We start from the raw sequence: 8258 nt of genomic DNA on the forward strand, positions 1-8258 counted from the left end.
AAATCTCAAAGTGTGATCCATGGACCCCTGCCTTCTCAGGGAATCCACAAGGTTAAAACTATTTGTATAATAGTTCTAAGATATTTAAAATACTTCTCCTTTTTCCAACTACATATCTGTGTGAGGATGTATTTTCTTCACATTTCAACCAAAATTACATATTTTAACGGAAGCATATCTGAAGTTATCTTCTATTAAGCCAGACATTAAAGAGATTTGAAAAAATATGTACGACGATGCCACTCTTCTCAGTAAATTTTTGTTCTGGAAAATTTGGAAAATGTTAACGTAATGGGTTTGTTATTATTGTTATTTTTTAATGAATTAACAAATATAAATATTTTAAATTTACCAGTTTTAATTTCCAGTATTATAATTATTGGTAGATATAAACAAACTATTGGAGTCCTTCATAATTTTTGAGACTATAAAGGGTTCCTCAATAATTTTTAAGAGTATAAAAAGCTCTTGAGACCAAAAAGTTTGAGAAATACTGATCTATTCCAATAAAAGTGTATTTTTTTTCTCCTGTAGGATTATACTTGGTTTATCTGGATAACTTATCTTTGACTGAAAAGCTTTATCTCTTGTCTTTGGGAATATTGTATTACAAACACTCTTCTCCTTTATGTGGTAGCTGCTAAGTCTTGTGTGATCTTATTGTGATTCCTTTATCCTTGAACTAATTCTTTTTGGCTGCTTGTAGAATTTTTTCTTTGACCTGGAAGCTCTGACATTACTAGTTTTCATTTTGGGGTTTCTTTCCAGAGGTGACTAGTGGATTCTTTTTATTTCCACATTACCATCTTGTTCTAAGAGTTCTAGGTAGTTTTCATTTACAGTTTCTTGAAATATGGTGTCTCGATTGAATGATCATGGATTTCGATAGTCTGATAATTCTTAGATTGTCTCTGCCTATTTTACAGGTTAGTTGTTTTCGATAGTGTATTTAACATATTTTCTTGCTATTATTTAAATTAAATAACTTAAATGATAGCTATTATTTCCTTTTTTCAATGTTGTTATTTTATTTTCCTATTTCTTGTCATATTGAGTTATTTTCTTTCTGGCCCACTCTGCTTTCTGAGCATGAAGTTCTTTAGAGAGGCTTTCCACCCTCTGTTCTAAGATGTTAATTTCCCCTTTTCTCCCTAGCTTTTCCATTCTCTATCTCTTGTTTAATTTCTTCCAAGTATTCCAACAGTTTGTAGGGCCGGAACATTTTGCTTTTCTTCAAGGCTTTACCTGGACTTGTTTTGGGGTAGCTCCAATCAGGGTTCATCCCCTAGGTGCCTGTCAAACCAAGGTATTTACACATAATATTCAGAGTTTTCCTTGGTTTGCTCATCTCATCTACCTCATTATGGGGGTAGGGTGGAGGAGTTTATTTGATCAATATTCACAATTGAATAGATGTGCAGGGCCTGCTTTGTCTTGAGTATAGTGGTCTCCCCAAGAGGAACTTTGGGTCTGCTCTGGTGCTGGGTTCTAGCTGGGGCATCCCTCTTGCCAAGTTGCTATGGGCTCTACCTAGTATCCTTTCCCTACTGTTGCTGGGGACCATGCAGATTTCCTGCCACAGGTTACAGTGACTGTTCTGGCTGAATTTGCCTAGTGCCTTTTTCTTTTTTCCAAGTAGGGCTTGAGTGTTGTGCTAGACAGCAAATACACAGAGGTTACTTTAGCCATGAGAGTGGAAAAGCTCAGGTCAGGAATACTGTCCTAGGCCCCCTAGAGGCCTCCCTGAGTTCTGCCCACCCTAGTTTGTCTATCCTAGGGTCTCCACAGAATTTCAGAGATCCTTCTGTGGATTGGGTGGGGGTGATTTTTTTTTTTCCATTTTTAAGTCCTGCTGGGATGGTTGCAGGGAATTTCAGCGTCTCTATTCTAGAATATCACCCATAATTCTGGATGGTCTTTTAAAAGCTGGCCTACCAGCTCTAAAAAAGAGTAAATGCAGCAAAACTTTGTAGAGGGTAACCCCTGGAAATCTAGAAGAGAACCATCCCTTTGTGCTTAAACCAGAGTGCAACAGAGGGTATGAGGATTTCTTTCTTCCTCCTCTTTCATCATTATTGTCATCATCAGTATGACGCTTTGCAGCAGTTACTGGTCCAGGAGGAAAATATTACATGTATCAGGGAGCAGGGCCAGAGAATCAAAGACAGTCAGTAAAGGTGGCTCCAAGAGCCTTGCAGCAGAGAGCAAACTATGGATTCAAAAGAAAAGTAGCCCTAGCAGTTGCAAGTCAAACTATGGAGAGGAGGGGAACCAGGGAGACCAGCTGAATGACTTGGCCCAGAGAGATGCTGGGGCAGCTAGGCGGCAAAGTGTATAGAGTGCTGGGCCTGGAGTCAGGAAGACTCATCTTTCTGAGTTCAAGTCTGGCCTCAGACACTTACTAGCTGTGTGACCCTGGGCAAGTTACTTAACCCTGTTTGTCTCAGTTTCCTTATCTATAAAATGAGCTGGAGAAGGAAATGGAAAACTACTTCGGTATCTTTGTGAAGAAAACTCAGACACAACTAAACAACAAAAACAGAGATGCTATGCCTGGAAGGAAGCAGAATGAGAACCCCAGAAGTAGAAAAAGGACATGGGGTCCTATAGGACCAAAGTCATGAGTTACCATGGCCACATGTTTCCTATAGGTGTGCCTCACTACTATTGCATTCTATGTGTTTCTACTCTTCCTTGGCCGTTTTATGTTGGTGTGGGAGAGAAAATCCCAGGTTATGGGAGGGAGCTTCCTGTTTACTTCAGAGTTACTGACTATTGGTATGTTTTTTTGTTTTGTAGGAGGGAATTCAGGGAAGGACTGGGGAAAGAGAGCTATGTAGTAGTCAGACTGCAGTAAGAAAAGCATTCTCACTTGATCAAAATCAGGGCATGAGTATACTCTTGGAGGTAGTGTCGTCCTTCAGAAGAAGTAAAAGTAATTCTAATAGGGCAAGTCAAAGTCTTATTAAAATCAACCCTAGAAGCATTCAGTGTTCCTTATGAAAATTTTGTTGAATACTGCTTGATAAGTGCTTGAAAACTTCTGCATAGGAGGGTAGAATAGTATATAATTTATAGTAATAAAGAAGTCTATTTCTTGACAGTGGGATCTGATAATTCAGGCGTTTTATTCCCTCAGGACTTTTGGTTTAGAGGAATGTGTTGCTGGGTGGCTCTAGCGAATGGATTAATTAAGGTGGCTCAGTGGATAGAATGAGCTGAGACTGGAATCAAGACATGAATTCAAATCCAACCTCAGAAATTAGCCATGTGACCCTAGGCACTTAACCTGTTGGCCTCAATTTCCCCATCTGCAGAAGGGGGATAATAATACCACCTACCCCCAGGGTTGCTGTAAGAATCAAATGAGATAACCATAAAGTGCTTAGCACAGAGCTTGGCACATAGTAAGCACTATATAAATGTGAGTTATTATTATTATTATTATTATTATTATTATAAATGTAGGGGTGGTTGAAGCTGGAAAAGCAGAATGTTTCAGTTTAATTCAGAGAATCTAAGTTACTGATGCCAGTTGGCAGTAGAAAAGGTATATCTTCCTCCTCCACCCCAATTCCCCATCATACTTTATCTTTAAGAATAGGATAAAGCTGGAAAAGGAGGTACAAAGGGTCAGTCTTTTCAGGCTGTTTCAGTGATTCCAGACTGCCACTAGTAGTTGTCTGAAATTTTACACTGGGGACAAGAAATAGGAGTAAAATCATAGAAGCCAGGAGTGTGTCTCTCCTTATTTCTTTGTACTTTTGAGTCAGGACCTTTCTAAAGAGTGAATAGAGTTGAGGGTGATGAGTAGATAAAAACCTGTCCAGGGTCAGAACAGGGTTAAAATTAGAGTCTCTTATCTGTCGGTTATCTAAGGATAACTTGGCAGATGAATGAATGAATGTACTTTGAATAAACTTTGGCTTCCTTGAATCTAGACCTTAAGTCTCACTTTTTAACCCAAAAGTTTCTATTGGGAATTGTTCAGGGGTATGATTGCAATAGCAGTGGTTCTAGAAGACAGAAGTGACATATTAAAGAAGTATTCTAGGAAAACTGGTATGGCTTATATATTCCACTCAAGTTTTACTTTGAAGGACTTACCATGAAAAAAAAAATTAATTAATTAATTTAAAAAAAAAAAAAGGACTTACCATGGCAAAGAGACAAGCTTGGACTCTCAGACTGTTCTGGCAAAGTGTAAGCACTGGCCCTTTCTATTAGGATGGAAAGTTTGGGACCTGGGAAGTATATGGTGTGAAGACAAGTCTAGCTTAGTTTGGAAAGGCTTCAGGATGATGAAATTTTCAGTCTTAGCATCCCTCAAAGTCTTTTTATTAAGTCACAGAAGAATTTCAATCTGTGTTAATGGGTCAGAGTATTCACCCTGAATGAAATCGTAAGTTGCTGAAATACTAAGATAGCATACAAAATGAAATGCAGAGGGAAAGATTGGAAGCAAAGAAGCCAGTTTTAGGACTTGTAGTAAAATTCAAGAGATTATGAGGGCCTTAGACTATGGCAGAAGAATAGCATAGACATCTGACAGAGATTTAGAGTTGGAAAGGACTTTAATGAATTATTCCAACACCCTAATTTTACAGATGAAACAACTAAGGCCCTGGGAGGTAAATTAATCACACAAGCCAAGAACAGATTCAAACCCAAGCCCTCTGACTCCAAAGTCAGTGTTGTATCTAGTAGTTATACCAGCTACATTTGAGAACTTATTTTGTCTCTAGCTCTGCTTTTCTCCCATTACGTTATTACATTATTATAAGAAGGTATAGACCTTATTAATATATTGTTACTTTACATTATATTAATCTGTACATGTTATTCTCAGCATAATGTAATTCCTTGAGTATAGGAAGATCTTTATTTTAAACTTCTCTATCTCTAGTGCCTAGGACAGTGTCTTGTATACAAATGAACATCTAATAAATATTTGAATTAATTGTTGACAGTGGGAATGAAGAAAGAAAATGTAAAAGACAGCTACAAGTAAAAAATGACTAGATCTAGTGACATACTAGATATAGGGGATGAGAAAGAAGGAAAAGCCAATGGTGTAACTCCAGGGTTTCTAGCCTCTAAATCTGGAAGAATGTGGTATATTTAAAGTTTTCACCCATGTATGTCCAGCCCTGCTCAACATTGATATTGAAAGTGGTAAAACAAACGAGTCATTGATGATACTTGGAGAAAGCATTTTTCTAACTCCATTGCACTAAGCATGAAGCTGAGTCCAAAACTCCCAGCTCTTCCTGTATTTCATCAGGAAGCTATTCCTATTCAGACCTCTCCATCTTTTATTTTAAAGCTCACTTATAATTTTTATTATTCTCAATTATCTGGTTAAGGGGAGGGAGGGAAAGGGAACAAACATTTCTTCAGCATCTACTGTGTACCAGGCACTGAACTAAGCACTTCATAAAAATTTATAATGTTATATTATAAATATTATCCCATTTGATACAACCACCCTGGGAGGTAGGTGCTATCATTATCCCTGTCATACAGTTGAGGAAACTGAGACAAAAAGACCTTAAGTCACTTGGTCAGGCTCACAAAAGCTAGTAAGTGACTGAGGCTGAATTTGAATTCACTGACTCCAGATCCAGTGCTCTATCCACCAACCACCTAGCTGGAAAAAGTGATTTGTCAGTCTACTTACTATGTACCAAGCACTGTGTTAAGCACTATGTTAAGACAAAAGTGAACCAGTACCTACCCTCAAAGAGCTTACACTCTGATAGGGGAGACAACATAAATATGTACATTATACAAAATAAATACATGGTAGTCATGGTAGTAGCTCCCATGGGGATTAGGAAAGACTTCACATAGAACATGGCATTTTAGCTGATTGGGGATTCTAAAAGGAAGGGATGAAAAAAAGAAGTGCACACCACCCACAAGGAGGGAGAAACTGAAGTGTTGTGAGTAGACCAATATGGCTGGATCACAGTGTGAGGAAGGGAGAAATATGCAAAAAGACTGGAAAGGTAGGAAGGATCCAGGTTGTAAAGAATTACAAATGCCAAACAGAATTTATATTTTATTCTAGAGGTTATAGGGAGGCAATAGAGTTTGGTGACCAGTGGTGAGATGACCACACCTACACTATAGGAAAATTACTTCCAAAGTAATGTGGAGGTTTTGGAATTTGGGGGCAGAGTCAAGATGGTGGAGGGAAAGCAGTGACTGTCTTGAGCTCTCTCCCAAAGCCCTCCAAATACCTATAAAAATGGCTCTAAACAAATTCTAAAGCAGCAGAACCCACAAAAAGACAAGAGTGAAACAAATTTTCAGCCAAAGACAGCCTGGATGGTTGATCAGAAAGGCATATTGCACCAGGCAGGGAGAGGAGTTCAGTTTGGTGTGGATGCGCAGGCCACAGCGACCCTGGAGCAGGCTTTAGAGGACTGAATCGCAGACAACTGTGGCAGTTTCCAGACTTCTCAACCCAGGCATGCCAAAGACAACGTGGAAGGTCAGTGGGAAAAGTCTGTGACTGTGGTGAGAGAGGAGCTAGGTCTCAACCGCAACTCTTGAGCACGTCCGGGGCAGCAACTGTTTCCTAAGCTTCCAGCCCACAGACTGAGGGGGAATCCAGTGGCTGATCAGAGGGGGATTGCAAGGATCTCTTTGCCAGTGCTGAGGCAGGAATCTCTTGCTTTACCTGTGCTTGGATCTGGGTCACAGTTCTGAGGGGCGGTCCTGGGGCTAGGAGGAACGCTGGTGTGGTGAAGCTTGTTGTGGCTGTGGAAAGGAAACACCTTGCCCCTTATCATACCACCTGGGAAGAACTGAAAATTTACAGGTCCTAGAAGTACCTCCAAAAACAGCTGTACAAACCCCTGAAGCTTGGGACAGTACACTCTTCACATTTGAAGCATACTTTAACCTTAACAAAGAGTTTAAAACTCAAGTAATTGGCCAGGATCATGAGTAAGCAGCACAAAAAGAGTCAGACTATATTATCTTACTTTGGTGACAAAGAAGATCAAAACATACAACCAGAAGAAGACAACAAAGCCAAAGCTCCTACATCCAAAGCCTCCAAGAAAAATATGAATGAGTCCCAGGCCTTGGAAGAGCTCAAAAGGGATTTTGAAAAGCAAGTAAGAGAAATAGAGGAAAAACTGAGAGTGATGCAAGAAAATCACAAAAAACAAGCCAACAGCTTGCTAAAGGAGACCCAAAAAAATAGTGAAGAAAATAACACCTTAAAAAACAGCCTAACCCAAATGGCAAAAGAGGTCCAAAAAGCCAATATGGAGAAGAATGCCCTAAAAAGCAAAATTGGCCAAATGGAAAAGGAAGTCCAAAAGATTACTTAAGAAAATACTTCCTTAAAAATTAGAATAGAACAATTGGAAGCTAGTGACTTTATGAGAAATCAAGACACTGTAAAACAAATCCAAAGTAATGTGGAGGATAGATGAGAGTGGTGAGAGCCTGGAGACAGGGAGATCAAAAAGGGTTTTGCAACAGTACACGTGAAAGATGATTAAGGATGGCAGCTGTGCAAATCATATGTGAGAGATGTGAATATAGTAGAGACAAAATTTGGTAAATGATTGGAAATGGAGGTCAGTGAAGAATCAAGAATGATAACAAAGTTGCAAACTTCTATGACTGTTGGACTCCACAGTAATAGAGAAGTTCAGAAAAGGCATGACTGTTAAGGTAAAGACAATGAGTTTTCTTTTAGATACGATGAGTTTGGGATGTATCCAGGACATCCAATTTGAAATTTCTAATAGGCAGCTGGTGATACAGGATTAAGAGCTTAGAAAGAAAAACTCGGGCTAAGTATGTAAATCTAGAAGTCATCTATATAAAGACAGTAATTGAATTTTTGGGAACTAATGAAATTACCAAAAGAGAATAGAGAGAGAAGAGAGGCAAGCATAGAACCTTGAGATACATCCACAGTTAGGAAGTCTGACATGCATGAATGAGCAAATATTGAGAAGGAGCAAACAGATAGGTAGAATTGAACGGATAAACAAACTGGGGAACTGAGAGGTTGTGAGACTTGGGTCAGTAGTAATTACAAAGGAGTACAGTTATGGAAATGGGGATAAGGTGAAAATTATATGTACACAATTCAAAGTTGATAGCTAATTTATAAAGCAAATATTTAATAACATCAAGTAAAAACTAGGCTAGGTGGGGTTAAAAAGAATTTTAAAAAATATTTCATTACAAAGATTAAAAAGTGATGCTCAGATAAACCATAGCCA

This window comes from Vombatus ursinus, unplaced genomic scaffold (genome assembly GCF_900497805.2).
Source record: "Vombatus ursinus unplaced genomic scaffold, bare-nosed wombat genome assembly UNPS02014807.1, whole genome shotgun sequence".
NCBI classification, from domain to species: domain Eukaryota; kingdom Metazoa; phylum Chordata; class Mammalia; order Diprotodontia; family Vombatidae; genus Vombatus; species Vombatus ursinus.